Genomic DNA, 19,182 nt, shown 5'->3' with positions numbered 1-19,182 from the left:
AGGTAAATGGCTAGACAAAGATCAGCACTAATATCATCATGTTTGATTTGGAGGGGTAAGGGCAATTATATTATCAAAATGTTACTTCCTAGATGGTACTGGAAAAAAGAGGTTAACAACTAATAATAAATGTGAATTGTGGCACATTAAAAAAAAATCAACTTTATTAGTGTATAGTTCAGTGAGTTTTGATAATTATGTTCACCCATGTCACCACTACAATCAAGATCTAGCACTTCTAGTGCTCCAGAAAGTTCCTTCGTGCCCCTATACAGTCAATCAACCGCTCTCCACCCCCATCCTGGGCTCTGGTTCCAGGCAACCCCTGTCCTGCTTTTCATCCCTATGGGTGAGTTTTTGTGGTGTATTTTTTTTTTAAAGATCTTATTTATTTATTTGACAGAGAGAGAGACAGCAAGAGAGGGAACACAAGCAGGGGAAGTGGGGGACGGAGAAACAGGCTTCCCGCTGAGCAGGGAGCCCAATGCGGGGCTCGATCCCAGGACCCTGGGATCATGACCTGAGCCAAATGCAGACGCTTAACAACTGAGCCACCCAGGCGCCCCAAGGTTTTGTGGTGTATTTTTAACATCTTAGGAGGTATTCAATGGTAGAGCTACATAAAAGTAAAGGAGTTGATGTTTCATATCTCCTCTTTGTCTTTTGAATAAAGTGAGAATATTCATCACTTAGTTATAGTTATTTACTTAACTTAGCAGAAAACATAATCACTGAATGGTACCAGTGTAGTTTGCTACCAGTTATTCTAGACCTTGTTATTTTAAAACTGAAACTACAGTCTCTGTAGGCTGAGAAACTATTTCTATGATACACTGTATTATAAACTACACCTGTGGAGGACTGACGTACCCTACAACCAGTAGATGCAGCAAAATTAATATACCAGCCTGGTAAAATTTTAGATACATTTCTCATCTGTGATTATGTTTTAGATTATTTTATCTTGAATGCCTGCATTTGTTCATTACATATGAGATTTATAGGCCTGTGGTTCTCAAGCAATATGCTGGTTCTCAAGCAATATGCTACCACACACCACTGTTCCTCAAATCCCTCATGGGTGTTCCACCAATCATAATTAATGGGCAACATTTACTATTTCTATGCTTGAGTATAAAGCATTTTATGACAATGGCTGTCAGACTCAACCAACGGAGTCATGTGGCATGGTGATTCACCTTGCTGAAAGACAGGAGAAAGTGATCGGAATGGCAATAAAAGAGCCCATATTTATTGGAATGAGGTTTGACTTTTCATCTTGAGTCCATGGGAGCAGATTCTATTCAAAGAGCAATGTTGAGTGGAAGAAAGAGCAAGTGACCCATATGTGATAACCATGCATACTTTTATCAGCATGGTGATGGTCTACGTCAACAATTTAAGGCTTTCAAATGTCCAGCCATGGTTTTTATATTCAAAAGTTCTTCCATGAACAAAAAAAATTTGGTAACGTTTGATGTAGGGAGATTCATGAATGCTGTCAAGATCACAGGTTCTGTGGTAGTAATTTCATTGGAATATTCTTAAGATATGACTCTCATGTTTCATCCTTCTCCTAGGGTCAATGTTGTATGTAAGAGAGATCTGAATAAGTGAATTTGACCTCACTTTCTAAGAATTACTACTTTCAACTATCATACCTTTTGATCCTCTAATTGCAGTTTGGAATTTATCCTTAAAGCTTTTAAAAGAGGGAAAAGAACTTGATGAATGCAGATCTTGAAGTGTTATATGCTATAGTATAAGTGTGAAAAAAACCCAAATGTCCCACTTTATGGGAATATTGCCCTGATGAAATAGGAAGTACATGGAAATTAAAAATGATAAGTGTAGACCATAAAATACTTATGGAACAATGTTAAGAGAAACCAGAAAAATGGAAGCATGATGATTCACTATGATTATAGTTTTGTAAAAGTAAGTTGGATTGATGGGATTATGGGTGTGTTCCTTTAGAGTTTTCTTAATATTGTTCATGTACTAAGTGCTGCATTAAAATACTGTGTAGGTCTACTGCTCTTGAAAACATAGTTTGAATTGAACTTTAGTTACTGAATAAACACATGCCATTAATTTTCCTAATTCACATCAGCTCATTTGATTGTCCCCTTGCCTTCCATTCTTCATCTGAAGTTAGGAGGAAATTGCATATGGTGGAAGCAGAAATCTGGTCATATTCATATAGAAATTCTATAATGAATAGATAGGCTTCATACTTAAAACTTTAAAACAGCAGTACCAGTAAATCAGTGAAATGGCTATAAAAGCAAATTGTTGTAGACATTTATTTCTGTAGAAACTTTATCTCCAGCTGTAGAAGACTTTTCACCAATGTAGAGCTGAACTTGGTTTTTCATTAATGGTTTCAGTGGTTGGGATGTGCTCCTTAACAATCTAAGAGCTCATTGAGTATCTGGTTTCCAAATCTCATTCACCTGAGTATGCCCAATCTCTGTTTTCCTTGCTATAACCAAATTTCTTAGGAAGGTGAGCAACGCAAAAATGAGGTGGCAGTGCCACACGGCATCTTGTGGCTTTGAGAGCCATGGAATGGTGAGTTGCGTAGGTCCCTGGAGGACATTCACCCAGTGGTTCATTTCACTGCAGGCTTCTGTTTGTAAATTTTCTTAAAGACCCCTTGATTTGATATGTTTATTCAATCTGTAGTTGTAGTCTTCTGGGGACATACTTCAGAATAGCCCTTTTCTTTTCTATAAAGCAATGTTCAACCACCAGTTTCCTTCTGCTTCTCAGGAATGTTAGAAAACTCAACACTTGGTGAGAAAGCAAAGATTAAAGTGATGGTGTGTTGTAATGAAAATACTCTTTCATCCAAGGAGCCACAAGTTATTAACAGTGTCTGATGGGTCTCTGGTTCATTAGAGGTGACTTATGTGTCATCTAAAATATAACCCATTTTTCAAAACCAGCAGGAAAAATTAAAATATAGATGATGCATAAAATTTTTAAAAATACTATTTTCTTCCCAATCATATTAGTCTCTACCTTATTTTTTTCAATCTAGAAGGTTTGTCCCACGAGCCTGCCTGACTAGACCCTTTCTCTATCTGTTTCATGCCTCTGTAATTTATACTTATGCCAAGTTAACTTCTCCCAATATTTTGTTTTGACAATGGCCAGGAAGTTTGTGATGATCCAGAACTAAGGTAAAACAAGATGATGTTTACGTGTAAGATGAGGTGCTATTGCTTATTTTATCAACCACCTGGCTTTTGCTGATGGATAGAAATGAATGGAAAGGACCTATGTAGACTGAATATGGATTTTACTGAACCCAGGAAATTTTAGGTTCAGAGCTATTGAGTATTTTTCTTTTCAGCAGCAAGGGCTGTTCATAGACGTGGGGAGAAAAATTGACATCCCAGCGAAAGTTTAAATTATAGCAGGAATGCACAGAATAGATTTTTCGCCTCACATGCGTTAAAGTTGCTATATTTAGAACTATTCCGTGCTTTAAAAAGTAACAAGCTTGGGGGCACCTGGGTGGCTCAGTCGTTAAGCGTCTGCCTTTGGCTCGGGTCATGGTCCCGGGGTCCTGGGATCGAGCCCCGCATCGGGCTCCCTGCTCAGCCAGGAGACTGCCTCTCCCTCTCCCGCTCCCCCTGCTTGGGTTCCCTCTCTAGCTGTCTCTCTCTCTGTGTCAAGTAAATAAATAAATAAATCTTAAAAAAAAAAAGTAATAAGCTTGTTATTTGCCATAGGGCCAAAATGTCACCTCCAAAAAAAAAAAAATAGTAAAAAAAGAAAAACAAAAAAAAATACAAAATGAAAAAAAAATACAAAAAACAAACAAACAACAACAAAATGTGACCTCCAAGTATCACTTAACTCTACTGCTATAATTATAATGTCATCACTGGGGGCCCAATTTCGTAATGCATCTGGGCCCCCAAAGGAAATTTCGTATGACTGTGGTATTTGTCAGATTGAGTCTCAATTTGATGCTTTCTGATGAGTCTGTTTTATCAGTGTATATGTCTAACATTTATTTGCTATTGTCTATTTGCTAGTACATGTACGCTAATTTTAGTCTCTTCCTACCCCACACCCCCAAGAGTGGCAAATCGAAAGGAAGTTCCTAAGGCTTCCATTACTCCCGTGTCCAGTGAGTCCACCTACCAAAGTTAGCTTTTCAGTGGTGTTTCATCGACAGTCCAAGGGGTTGGACCGAAGGAGGCATAGTCCCCTCAGATGTTGAAAAGACCAAACGGGGCCAGTACTCCTTGTTTCCTTCTTGCCCAGCATGCCTCCCACTCTCCCTCTTGCTGAGCAGAACCACCTGCATGATTCTGCTCAAGACCACATGCCCAGGCCAGCAGAGCGCAACACCGCCCTGAACTGTGAGTGCCTGTCTTCTGTGAGCTGCAGTGGCCTTGGAAGGGGCTGATTACCACTTTCTGCCCTGGGAGAGCATTTTGCTCAGGTGGCCTCGTGTAGCTAGCCAATAGGAAGAGTCGAATCATATTTAAATATATGCCCAGCTGTGCAGCTGTTTCTCGCTATTTTGTTCAGTTGATCTTTTCTTCCTACTTAAGGAGTTGTTGAAATACATTTCAGAAAGAGGCTTCCAGGCTTTTCCTCTGTGCTCAGAGTGGATAACTGACTCCAGAATGATGACATTGGCCAGCAGAAATCCAGGCTGTCTCTCAATCCCTTGTCTTTTGATCAGGGAACCTTACACTTCAGTGGCTACAGAGCAATGGCCTTCCATGGTGTGTAACTCCAGGGGGCACCCCTCTTATGGAGGATGCCGTAATAGTTGACTCAGGAGCGGGTAAGTAAAGGATTTGGCCTTTTGTGGTAAATGCACCTGGCTTTGGCAAGGTGAGTGCTGGGGGTGGCTGTGTGAATGGGTATCCAACCGCCACCAGACTCATGGTGCCCTGTCCTTGTAGGGAGACCTCTGATATCAAGACATCTGCCTCTGGTGCTCCACAAATCTCCTAAAGCAAATCTCAACCCACTGATCCTTCCATCAGTGTGCATCTGCCCTCACCATTCTGTATCTAGATGAGCCTCCTTGAACATTCCTCTATTCCTTCTTTTCTAGGAAGCACTCCTTGGTTTAAATGAAGTCCCTGAGAATTTCACCTCTGAGTACTCCATATGTGTTTATGTGTAGGTCTAAACAGTTTTATGAATAGCTACTCTCTATGTGTGCCGTAAGTAGGTAAATAGGTAGGTAGGTAGATAGATATGAATCAAGTAACCTGTTTTTCCTTGAGCCTGTTTCTTAGGTACTTGAAACAAATGTTCAGGACCAGAAATTTGAAGGATATTTTTAAAGTTGATTGAATGATAGCACCACCATTTACCTGTCCACCTACTTCTGACTCAAGAGTTCACCTGTATTAAAAAATTGCCATGCATCGATAACACTCATTCATTCATTCATTCTGAATATATAATGAGTGCCATATGTGCCCTGAACAAGAGAGTAAGGCATGGGCCTAGCCCTCATGGAGCTGCAGTCTAGTGGGGGAGACAGGTAGAGAAATAATTACAGTCCCATTAGGTAAGTGCTATAATGGGGGCAGGCTTATTTATAAACCATGAAAGATCAAGTCCAGCAAAGGAATTAAGGGTTTACTAAAGCCAGGCTCCTAAATATCAGTAGACCCAGTCATGGCATCTATTGCATGGTTTGGATTGACATGTAGAAATCTGGAAACAACTATGCTGATTTAGCAAGCAGTGGAGGATTTGTAAATAAAGTCCATGGCTCTCTGTGATTTTTTGATTTTTGAGTGGTAGTCTTTCTCAGTGGAGACATCTATCTGAAGTAGATGAATGCTGACTCTTTTGACTTCTCAATAAGCTCAGTCTTTTCTTTTTTAGCCCAGGAAACAATAACAAATACAGCATTTGGTACAGAAGAGTTTCATCTTCAGAAGAAATAAAATTACAAATGAAATACCTTTCATGCTCATGTAACTTGACCATTCCTAATACCTTAAACTGTTCAGTAAGTTCAATATGGAAATATGGCAAAGAAACACATGGGAAATAATCCTGGAATATCAAATATACAGATTTTGATTGAAACATGTTCTCAGGACAGGTATGGAGAGGATGGGAGTTTAGGGGAAATCAGAGGGGGCTTTGTCTTGGGCCTGCTCCCTTCTGTGAGGAATGAGACCGGGCTTTGTCTCGCCATATATAGGTGCACTGTGGGCAATTCGCGTGAAAACACTTTGTAAACTGTAAAGTGTTTGACCAAGGTAAGGCAGGATTATTATTATAATTTTTAAAAGTTGCCTTATCGCCTAGAAAATTTAATGTGCCTCAAGAGAGGAACTCAAGCAATGAAAAAAGTCTAGTTTCTATAATATATCTTCCTTGATTATGCAAGGAATCCTCTAGAAGCAGTGATGGGGTGATTTTAAGATTCAGTTCTGAAATTTTGAGCAATTTGAAATAGAGTACTATATTGTGTTTTCTTGGTTTAGCAGACCGGAAATATATCCACAGGATTTTTATTTACTCATAACCTGAAATTAAAAAATGGTTTCTTGTGAAAATTACAAAAGCACTGTGTTCTCATAAGTATTCTCAAAATTTGGGGACTCAAAATTTATGAGTCTTATGTTGTATAAGAAGCATCACCTTTGTGTTGACAGTGGATAAGGCATGTATTTTCCAGCATTGATAATTGTGAGTGAAACAAACATAAATGAGAATGACTCCAGCATTTCAAAATTACATCCCAAATCGTCCAAGCTTGGGATCTTTTACCTGAAGATTATGTGTGCAAATGCATTCATTCATTAACTTATACATATAAAATATAAGCCTGTAAGATATCATCCAATTGAAATCTTGCATTTCATAGATAGTAAAACTGAGGCTCAGAGGGATTAAATTATTTACCTCAGATCATTCAACTAGTTAGTGGCAGAGTAAGAACCCGAATTCAGATCTCTTGACTTCTAGTGTAGTGGTTTTCCTACCATGCTAACACGCAGAGGTTCAAGTACTTTTACAAAAAGTAATACTGAAGTTAGACTATTGCATACTCAGGGAGCCTGGATAGCTCATCGGTTAAGCATCCGACTCTTGGTTTTGGCTCTGGTCATGGTCTCAGGGTTGTGAGATGGATCCCCGAGTTAGCTCTGTGCTGGGTGTGGAACCTACTTAAAATTCTCTCCTCCTCCCTCTCCTCTGCCCCTCATGTGCACTCTCTCTCAAAAAAAAAAAAAAAAAAAAGAAAAGAACAGAAAAAAGACTACTACATATTCTCTGTTCTGTAATTTTGTCTTGGGTGATATTAAGATCATGTCAGTTTTTTTTTTTCTTAAAATTCCATAATATTTAAATATCTGTGTTGGAGTTGATGTGAGGCACGTAGAAAAATGTCTAAGTTGCCAAGCCCAAGTAAGAGAACCTGAGAGTCTCTTTTGGGTTCCTCATTTGAGCATGAGCATGAAAATCAATTCAGAAAGATAGGAAATGAGAATGGGCAGCCAGATGACTATGTTATTTTTTTTGAAGGTAGCTAACTGCAGAATATATTTCAACATACTATATTTATTGTCCACATCTTGAAGCATCCCCAAAGCCCATTCTTCTCAAAGGTGTTGAGTCTCTGAAGGTTCAGAATTGATCAGCCGTGAAACTGTGACCTAATGTAAACTTGCTAAGAAATAGTATAATAATATCCTTGCCCTGAGGGTAAAACACTCAACTCTAGATTTGCTCTTTTATCCTCACTCAGACTACAATCATATCTCTTTGTTACTATTTCCTCTTCGCATTATGGTACAATTGACGTTGATAAATAGCTTGGAGAAACTGAATTCAAAAAGAAAAAAAAAACTCTTGTACTGTTGGCTCAAAAATAATGTGTGTAGAAAGCCCTCTAGCTGGCCTCTCCATTCTTTTTTTTCTCGGGCTGCAGCTGCTGACAGCAGACACACTGAGCTATAATTTGGCCACATTTGGCTCATGTAAATTGTGATAAACAGTGAGCCCATAATATTTATTTTAAAGATTCGTTCAGTGAAGGTAAGCATTCTTGACTTGTGTATACATGCAAGCAAATGGAAAGCTGCAGATGCAAAGATCAGTTCTTGATTTCATGCCACACAATTAATACGGCTGCTTGATGCTCTATTCTTCACAGGTGCAGGGGTGTTGGGACCGTTTGAAGAAGTGTGTAGCTAATAGCCCATATATAATTCAGAAGAAAAAGTCTTCAATGGAAGACCCCCAGGGGATAAATGGACAGTCTGTAAGTAAACAGAATGTCAATCCAAAGGAAAGAGTTATTACTTTTAAAATTGAAATTACTATTTTTGTTGTAACCTGAGTGTCTGGAAATTCCTCAAAAGCTCTGTACCAATTTTTAATGATTTTAGAAGTTATGAATTAAGTAGTACACTATTTAATCAGCTTAACCTAATCTATATCTATCTTAGAGATATCGGTTATCAAAAGTAGAGTTCTAGAAGAAAAACGCCAACCTTCAGTATGACTTAATTACACCAATATGAATAATGTAGTTTTAAGGCTTACATTTTCCTTTGCCTCTGGGAAAACATATAGTTGTCTCATAAAACTTGAAATTAATGTCTAAGTTTTGGATTGCCTTGTGTGTATTTATTTTATGAATACGTGTGTGTGTGTGTGCATCTTTCAAATGTGTATTTAGTGTTACTTTGCCAGTTTGATAAACTCTTGAATGCGTTTTAAGTTAAGGAGAACCTGAGGTTCTTAGGTTTTATTTCTTTTGTTTATCTTGTGAGCAGAAGAGAAAGGATTCAGAAATTTTCCTCAGGTTCTTATCAGGAAGAAAGCAAGCTTCCTTTGGCTCATTAACAAATATTCCCAACTAGAGGTAACCTTATAAATAACTTTTGGGGTATTTATAACTTGAATAAGGCAATGGATATTAATTTTTAAAGAGCACGTGTCAGTAAGTTAAAGTTGTTATGGAAAATGCCCACGGCAATATTTGGGGTGGCATACGTGACTTTGTCTTTTAGGTTCTCTGATCAGATATGATGCTTTAAACCTGTTGTTTCATAGCTCAGCTGTGTCCACAGTAGAATTATTACAAACCTGAAGTGTGATCTTTAGTAATGGGGTTGTGGTTCCTGTAAATGTGTCTTTTACAAGATCTGTTGGTGTTATACAATAAGCAGTAACTGCTAATGGTTAAGGATTTTAATAACAAAGGGTCAAGTGCTATCAGAGTACTTTTGTAGTCACCCTGTATGCAATTACAGGGTGTATTTTTATGGATCTCCTCAGTCATCTTGTGAGGGAATTCACAGGAGCACTTCAAGATCATTCCATAAGGGGTAGCTTTTAGCCTAAACAGGCAAAGGACCCTTAACCCATTTAGTTTGTTTGTTCTTTTAAATTCCTGTAATGGGCGTGGTGTATTCGATTTTATTATTATGTTAAAAATATATTTTTTTTGTTAAAAATATTTTTGTAGTGCATATGAAATAAATGAAAAATTTAACTCACTAATAACTTCCTACTTATTGCCCTCTTTCATGTGACTTTTCTCTTTAGGTTGATGTAAACTGATATGTTGGAGACTCACTAGGAAATTTAACAGTATTTGCAAATAAATGCTGATAATATTTCTTTTAATATTTTAAATTATGCAAATTATAATTTAAGAATTAAGAAATTAAGATCTGAGACTAACATTTAAAGAAAGACGTAAAGAATATGATTAAAGATGGGTTTTTTTGCGCGGGAGCATGGGTGGCTCAGTTGGGTTAAATGTCAGACTCTTGATTTGTGCTCAGGTCATGATCTTGGGGTCCTGAGATGAGACCCGCCATGGGCTCTAAGCTCAGGGTGGAGAGTCTCTCCCCTTCTGCCCTTCCCCCCTCTGCCCATGTACACTCTCTCTCTAATTAAAAAATAAATAAATAAATAAGTAGATAAAATGGGTTTTTTTTTGCATATCATAACAGTTGTGTTTATGGGGCAATCTCATTACATATCTTTTTGAGGTTTTCTTTCCTTTTTTGCCACGTTAGAGTGAAACAGTTTTGTTCTTGAAAGCTTTCTGGCTAGCTCAGCGGTCGCAAACCAGGTGGGATGTTTCTCACGGGCAAACCGCGTGGCCCTGGAGAAGCGATTCCTAGCGATTTGGCTCCTGCCGGCTCCGCCCCTGCCAATGGCTTGAGTCTTTTCAGAGACCCTGTGCAGAGGCTTGGGGTGGGCTCCCCTCCAGGCTCCCTTCCTCTCACTCTCAGGTTCCCTCGTTTCCTCAGGAACGTGGGTGTCCTGGGCACGCTTCGCAGGGGATGTGACTAGGTGGGAGCTGTGCCTTTCCGCAATGTCAGCTTTATTCAAATAAAGCCACGTTAATCACAATTCTAAAGCGGGTTCAGGATTCCAAGCTCCGTGACCTATCACCAGGGGATTGAACTTGGCTTCTTACACAGCCCCCGGAGCAGGACAGAAGACAAACCATACAACAGACATGATAACAGAGGGCGCAGGAAGTGAAGGAACCAAACGCGAAGTCAGTCTGTGGGCGCGCAGTTGAGACGAGGCCTCGGTCGGGTCCGGGTCCGCTCTCGGCACTCCGTGCTTCGGTTGTTCAAGCAGCGAAGGATCTCAGTTCTGGTCGGAGATCGGCCGGGCAGAGCCTTCTGCGGCAGCTGCCTGTTTTTAAGCGGTCAGACATAGAGGGGTCACGTCTGAAGAGTCTGACAGTTTGCTACAAAAATTCTCCCCTTTTGAATTGGTCTTGGGCCCCTGCAGACCTCCTCTGGTTGCTTGTTACCAGTTCTGGGGAGTCAGCTGATGCTGGTCCCGGCGAGATCTCCTAGCTGCATACCTTAACGGCTCGCCCCAAAGCTTGACATGAGGCACTCCATTGTGCACCCTACAGTGCGGAACAGACTCAAGATGGGAAGAGGACCTAGAACATAGCTGAAAACAGTCATGTACCTCAGGAAAGGAAGAGGATCAAAAGCAGACCAGGAGCAGTACCAGGAAGAGCTCACACTCCCAAACATGAACTGAACTTCCCCTTGCTCGGCATGATCACCCTTCAAAGTTTTTTGTAGAATAAGTTTCAACAATCTTCAGAGCAAACACAAGAGCACGTTGTACCCCACACTGTACCTATGTCAACATTATCAACATGCTGTCATTCTCATTTCATCTTCTTTCATTCACTTTCCATGCCACCACGGAGAGATGGCTATTCTTTTATAGCTTTTTTTTTTTAAGATAAAATTTACATACACTGAAAGACACAAATCTCAACTGTACAGTTTTGACAAATGAAAATACCCACATAATCCATATCCTACAACAAATTAGAACATTTCCATCTCCCCAGAAAGTTCTCACCCAAAACTTTCTCACGCAATACTTCCCTAGTACCCATCCCCCACCCAAGTCAACCACCCTTCCAATGGTTTTCACCTTTGATCAGTTTTGCCTGTTCCAAAAGATCGTATACATTGAATCCTCCAGCATGTTTACTTTTGTTTCTGCCTTCTTTCATTTAGCATTAGGCTTGTGAGAGTAGTCAGTGTGGTTGCATGTATCAGTAATTTTTTTTTTTTTTTTGCCAAGTAGTATTTCTCAGTACACATTCTTTTTATACAGTATGAAATATGTTCTATGCGTTTCTCTGGGAACCTCAATTTCTGCATCTATAACATGAGGAGACAGAACTCCATTTAGCCTAGTGTCCTTTTCAGCTTTATTTTTGTAATTCTTAATTTCTTCTCTATAGACCTTTGCTCACAGAATTACCTCGGCTAATGGTCCATTCTGGATAGTGTGTCTTCTATTAAGACTTCATACTTGTTTCTCTAAGCATATTTCTGATAGGAGTAGGAGTTTTAGTTCCCTCATCAGAGAAATGGTTTTTTTTTTTTAAAAAGCTTCTTGAGAAGTTTTGCACACAGCACCAGTTTTTAAAACTTATCTGTAATGCTCACCACGTGCAGTCATCAACATAATATTATGAATCTCTATTGCCTTTGTAAATAATGATTCTTTCTCAGGTCTCAGTGGTTCTTTCTCTACTCCCTAGATAAAAAGATATGTGACTAGGTGGGAGAAGAGACAGCAGAGTCTCTTCATTCCTTCCTTGAAGCCCAGACATCTGGGCTGGGCAGGAGGCTAACGAGAGGGCCACCCGTGTCCTTTTAGCTCCTTGACAGCTGTGAGCCCAGAGGGTCTCTGTGTGTGAGAGGCTGAGAAGAAATCCCAAGGCTTTCAGCGGGCAGTGAAGTGGGAATGCTCTTACTCTTGGTGCTGCCATGCAATGTGAGATTTGAAGCTAAGTTCTGAGGTGGCCTGTGACTCTTTGAGGGAGAGAAAATGAAGATTTGAACATCAGAAAGTATAATATTCCTATAATTTAGCCTCTTGACCCTCAAGGTGCTTTGAAAATGAATCTATCATGTGACAAGGGACTATGGGCAGAGGTCAGGAGCTTTTCATTTTGATCCTAGATAGACATAGCACTGGGCGAAAATGTTACATTGTAAGTCCCACCTTTCTTATTCTGGAATGTTCTGTGTGTGTGCTTTCCACATCTAGAAAGAAGTAGCTTATGTGATTTTGTAAGTTTTGTCCACTCTTTAGTTTGCCTCATGAGGACAGAAAGGAGAGGAGGAGGTTTCTGGGGCTTTCCTTCATAATTCTGGCCACTCCTCTATCACCTCTTGAGGAGGACCCATTCGAGGAGCACAGCTCCACTGTCTCTCAGTAGAGCCAAGATTGGCCCTCTCTGAGGTAAACACCTCTGAAACACAAACATCAAAGAGCCAGGCAATGGCTATGTCTTTCAATTTCTTTAGTGTATGAGGATTTCTGGAAGGAAATCACGTCAAGATAAGAAAAGCATCTGCTAGCTCTTTGGGGAAAAAAGGGAATTAAAAAAATATATCACTGTATTTTTCTTATGAAGTTGTGAGGCCAGCAGTTAAAAACCCACCATGCAATCACCTGACCCTTGTATCTGATTTAGACAGAGAGCCTGGTATCTTGAAAACCAAGATTCGGAGTCAGAAGACCTGGTTTTAACTGTTACTAGTTGTATGACCTGGGGCAGATTTCCTAGCATCTGTCCCTTCAACAGTAAAACAGAGATGATAATATTTACCTTCTTCTCTTTAAAATTGCAATTTTGTAGGTAAGTGGGATCATGTATTTTAAAGTTCTTTGAAAACTGAAAAGTGCAGTATAACTCTAATGCACTTTTATTGGAAATATCTCCAGAAAAGTGTGGTCACGGATAACAAATTATCTGGCCACCTGCAAGTTTGCAATAAAATTTTAAAAATGCAACCATCATACCAGTGCCAGTAATAAGCACTAACACTACATATGTTTGGTCATGGTGTTGTCAGCTGTGGGGGAAATCAGGTCTCCTGAGACTCTTCTAGAGAAAAATTTTATTGTAAATACTACATTGTTAACTTGCTTATATTACAAAAATTTCAAATGATGGTATTCTAAAGCTTTTTGGAATAAAACTATTTTAAGGTGCCATTGTATTCTCGTAACTATACCTCTTATGTCTTAAATTATGGTAAATTTGAAACGCTAACTCCAGCTTTTGCTGAGATGCTGGATTTTGCAAGAAAACCATTAAATAAAATATGTATGGACCTTATTCCTGTACTTGAAGATTCTAAAAAGGAAAAGTGACTTTTAACCAAAATGGAAAAATGAAATATTTATTTTATTAACAGAGAGGCACACTGTTTAACAGATGTTTCTAAAAGTAGTTATCCCATCCATATGTGTAAGCCAAATTAACTGGGAAATTATAAATTAAATCAGGATTTCATTTATGCAGCTTCACCATGAATGAGAGGTTTTATATACATGAAATTTTTAAGTAACTTACATTTAAAAATATAGAATTCACTGGTTTTCAATTTCTTTTTTTTTTTAAGTGTATTTGTTATTTGTTTCTTCAGGTTGCTATAACAAACTACCATAAAGTAGGGGGCATAAAACAACAGAAATAAATCGTCTTACACTTCCGGAGGCTAGATGTAGAAAATCAAGATGTTGGCAGGGCTCCCTCGGAAACCCGGAAAGGACTTCTTGCTTGCTCCTCCGGAGCTTCTGGCGGTCTGCTAACAATCCTTGTCATTCCTTGGCTTGTAGCTGCAGCATTTTGACCTCTGCCACATGGTCACATGGCATTCACCCCATTTATGTCTGGGTCTCGGCTTCTCTTTTTATAAGGATAATAGTTATATTGGGATAGAGCCCAACCTAAATGACTTCATCTTAACTTGATATTTGCGAAGACCCTATTTCCAAATAAGGTCACATTCACAGACACTGGGAATTAGCACTTTAACAGACTTTTTTTGGGGGGGGGGCGATACAAATCAACACATAACAAAGTCCAGTAAAAATGTGAGACCTAAAATAAAACCTTATCTTTGCCTACCCATCCCGCCTCGCATCTCTGAATAACTCTGGTTTTTTGGTCTAAAGTGGTGGAGTCACCCTGAGCTGGCTTAAGCAAACAAAAGGGAAGTCTGAAAGAAAGGAAGGAACCAGGGAATCCAGGCAGTTTTCTTTCTGTTTTTCTCTGCACATTTTCTTCAGTCCTCTCTCTCTTTACGGTCTGGCTTTGTCTGCTCCCCTTGTACCTTCTCTGGCTTACTGGCCCATCCACCATGCAGAAAGGGAGGCTCTGATTGGTCCTGCCTGGGTCATGATTCTGTGGTGGGTGGAGCAGGGAGCTGCAGCAGAAATGGCGATTCCCAGATGAGGGGGCTGGGCAGACCACCCAACAGGTGCCTCCTCTGGCCCTTCAAGAAACTTCCTCAATGGAGGCACCAGTTTGAAACCACAGGTCTAGTCCTACCTCAACATCTTATAGAGGGAGAGATACAGCCGTGATGTGCCATCACCTACATTCTAATCATGTTGATGGGAATATCTAATAGTGACTAATCCTTTCCTGATGACTTAAGTTTCTTTTTACAACTATCAGCTGTAATCTGCATCCCTAATATCCTAGTTTTTCTTCTCTCCCTTGACCTGAGAGTGGTGATGTTTAGCCTTTTCAGTCGTAGAGCCTAGAGCTGGGGCAGAACTGGTTGGGAGGGGTGCACAGCAAATACATATTAACTTCCAAGTTAACCAAGAAAACCCTGACATGGAATCAGAATACCTGGTTTTGCATCACAGCTCAAGTATGGGGCCTTGGGAAAGTTATTTCAATTCTTCTTAGCCTCAATTTTGTTTTTATACTAGAGATAATAAGATCTATATTGCTGGGTATCTGTGATGAAGAAATAAGATTGAGTATGCCAAGGCACTGGGTAAACTGTAAAACAATATATACACCACTCGTGCCAAGCCCTGTGGGGCATCTTTCCCAAGGCACAGGACATTTTGAGTCGGATATGTCTTTGCTCCGTCCTTGGGGCAAGTTTTTAACCCTCTCTCAGCTTCAGTGCTTCCTCGTTTGTAAAGTGGGGAAAGTGATACCTTCCTTGCATGGTTGTATGGTTCGAAATATCATATGAAAGATATCTAGCGACTAAGATCAGTTTCTGGAGTCCCACTCCTGGGGTTCAGATTTGAGCTGTGTTACTCACGTGCTGCATGACACTGGGCCTGTCTGCGTGCCTCCCGTGGGCCATTTTCCTGGTCTGTAAACGGGGATGAAGGTCATAACTTACACCACAGGGTTGGTGTGAAGATTGAATGCGATTATTTCCGTGAGAATGCTATGTCAGTGTTTTCTGTTGTCACTAACCTCATCTCCAACATGTCAGGCATGCATAGGGTAAGCGCTTCAAAAACTTAACTTGTTATTTAATTAAAATGGATTTGATTGGGGAGGATGAGGTACTACCTCTTAATTTAATGGTAATGGACACACATTCACAGGGTTAAGATGAGGTGATGACTCGGGATGTCAGACCATGCTGGAAGGAATTAGGCACATTTTTTCCTTTGCACATTAAAGAGCCCAGGTTGGAATGTGATCTGAGCGTTTGGAAGAGACTGGCCAGTAGAGTTCAAATTGGGCACCAGGTTTTATTACCAGTTGGGTATTTTAGGTGAAGAATAAAACCTAGACAGGAAAATTGCTCCAGAGCCAGGACAGTGACTTGTTTATATTTCTAGGGCCAAACACAAGGTCAAGCCCTTTACATGCACTCAGTAAACGTTTGTTTATCTGAACTGGCTGGCAGCTCGCATGCTGGTATAGCTCACTTGGTCCATATGTACCAAACAGATGGAGTGTGACAGGGATGAAAATTGCTTGTGGCTGATGCTGGAAAGAAAGGAGAGAGGAGCTCTAACCATTCAGACTCATTGCCTCTGATCTGTCTCTGCACTCTTAATAACTTGGGATCAGATCCGGATGTATATGAGCATTAGCAATGATGCTATGCGCATCTCTCTTTCTGAGTAAAAAGCACAGACTTTGGGACTTTTTTTGGGGGGGGGGCGGGGAAGTAGGAAGGGCAGCTTAAACACTTAAAAGAGAAAAAGAAAACCTCTCTGTAAATACCACCCAAAGTGTGGGCTGGAATAAGAAAGCCATTTTGATATAGCAATAATATAATAAACCTTCTCTTTTACAGAGAAAGTAAAAGACCAGACAGTAAGTATTTTGGGCTTTGCGGGTGAGAAGGCCTCCAGTCTACAGCTGCGGCATGAAAGTCTGGGTGACAGGGAACCAAGCCACAGACTGAGGTTAATGCCAGAAGAGAGACTGAGGCTCCCCGACTTTGTTTCCTTGTTAGCACATGCAGGTGAGGCTACAATATCCCCTCCCCCCCCTTTCAGGTTTTCTCATTTTGCCCCTCTCAGGCTAGCTCTGTCATCTTCTTTCCTCCTGCTGGCCTCCTTGTTCTCATTTATAAAACGGATTGAGGAGATCTCTTTTGGTTTGAACAAAGCATGATTCTATTAGTGTTCGTAATGTACTGGATAATCAAAGTTAGTAAAGTTTAGGCATCACAGAATAAATATGTGTGCTGGTCTCCAAGGGATGGGCAGAAGGACCCATCACTTTCTGTGACCCCACGAAGTGCTCTGTTTGACGACCCCATTCCATAGTTCCCAGGTCTGAACCCTAATGTGATGTGTCTTCCCATTTCTAAGACCTCCTGTTTTTTTTTCTTTTGCAACTTTTCTTCATCCCTCAGTCAATGAATACTATTATTTGTAGAGCCCATAATATATCTTTATACTGGCACTAATATCATGATAAAGTTCTTCACTGCCCCCATTGCTGTATATGTATAATTTTACTTATACGGAGCATCATATACAAATGTTCCTATGATTATTTTTAAAAGGTGCTTGGGATAACAATAAAGAAGCACTTCTGCATCTTGCATCCCATTCCTGAATATGTTTGTAGTGATTTTAAAGTAAGTGTACAAATTCCTTGATACTCCTCCCTTTAAGATATAAAGTCTTTTGATGATGAACTCCTTGAGATAACCCCTCCTCTTGGGTATGGTCTGGGCTTAGTAATTCACTTCTAATAAGCAGAAACATGAGCAGAAGTGGTATGCCACTGTGGATACTAGGTCATAAAAGTCACTCTGGCTTCCTCCTTGCCTTCCCTTGAATCACTCACGGTAGGGAAAGCCAGTTGCCATATGGTGAGGACACTCAGGAAGCTGCGTGGAGAGGACCATGTGGCCAAGAACTAAAACCTCCTCCTTTTCCCTCCATGTGATAGAGCCTTCTTGGAAATAGATTGACCAGCTCGAGTCCAGCCTATAGGTGATGCAGCCACAGCAGACAGCCTCGGTGTATCCTCATGAGAGTCCCTAATATCCAGTAACACTTAGATAACCTGTTCCCAGATTTCTGACTTTCAAAAATTTTGTGAGATGATAAATGTGTGTTATTTTAAGATGCTAAGTATTGGGGTAATTTGTTACACAGCAATAGATGACTAATACAGTGATTCCCATCCACTTATTTTTGCATTAAAATTATCTTTATTCCATATTTTTGAACAGAAGTGAAGCTTAATAATATAATTATATAAATAAATATTATATTGGTTATAGATAATATAGTTATATAAATATATATAATTGTATAAATATAGCTAATATAACTTATTTTTCCTATTGTGTTTCATGTAGAAACAATCACAGGGTGTTTTTTTTTTTTCCCTTTTGCCTACTGGGTACATTCGGATGGCAATTTATTTTTATCTGCTCCCCCCCAAACAAAACGTTTTCTTCTTTACACAATAAATGCTTTGAACTGCTAATTAGGGTATATTTTATACTATGTTATATTGTCCACACATACTTACAAATCTGCTTGCCTTCTCGATGGTGAGCTGTTAGAGGGCAGAGAACCCGGGAGAGGAATAATCACCTGTTCCTTTGACAATCAGCCCTCTGTTTTGTACACTGTAGAAGCAAAAGATGTTTTGGTTGATTCAATGAATGAATGAATAAGTACAATTGCCTGGAGCAAAGATTCTGTAAACAGAGAGAAGTCTTCCCAAGTGCTGGTTTGGCAGCTTTTGCTCCACATGGGCTCCAGGGAATGAAGCACCTTTGGAAACAGAGCAGAATCAAGCTCAGAGCCTTTCTTGCTCTGTCAGGTTTCATGAAGGTAGAGGGACACCGAAAACAAACACGACTACTGTGAAACATCATCAACGGGACCTCCATTAATGGAAATTTCTGATAATTTAAGCAAAGGATGAAGTTAATTCTTACTTGTGTCCTTTTATGAAAACAGGATTATAAAAGAAAATGACACAATAGTTTAGTTTTACCTATGTATATGAGTATAGAAAAAGAGGTGGGCAAAAGAGGCTGACAATCAAATAGCAAAAATTTCATGTGCTTTTGCAAATAAATCTTATTCATTTAAGAAATTTTCCAGTGTTCTACTAAGTCAAACTAGATCAAATAATGTTTATATTTCAAAGGAATTCTTGAAATCTCTGTAAGAGGGCTCCCAAATTCAAACTTAACATAAATCAGACTAACATTCTCTTATTTTTAGAATTTTGACTCAAGTGACACTATGAACATATATACAACTATCTCACATCAATACAGCAATAACTGAGCTTGTGCTCTTCCCAATTTAAGTCAGGAGATACCCGTGAGGATACAGGAGTGAGCATGGGCTTAGCAAGCAGCAGAAGGCTTGAGTCCTGAC

Source organism: Phoca vitulina, unplaced genomic scaffold (genome assembly GCF_004348235.1).
Source record: "Phoca vitulina isolate PV1807 unplaced genomic scaffold, GSC_HSeal_1.0 scaffold25, whole genome shotgun sequence".
NCBI classification, from domain to species: Eukaryota; Metazoa; Chordata; class Mammalia; order Carnivora; family Phocidae; genus Phoca; species Phoca vitulina.
This window is presented reverse-complemented; position numbering follows the sequence as displayed.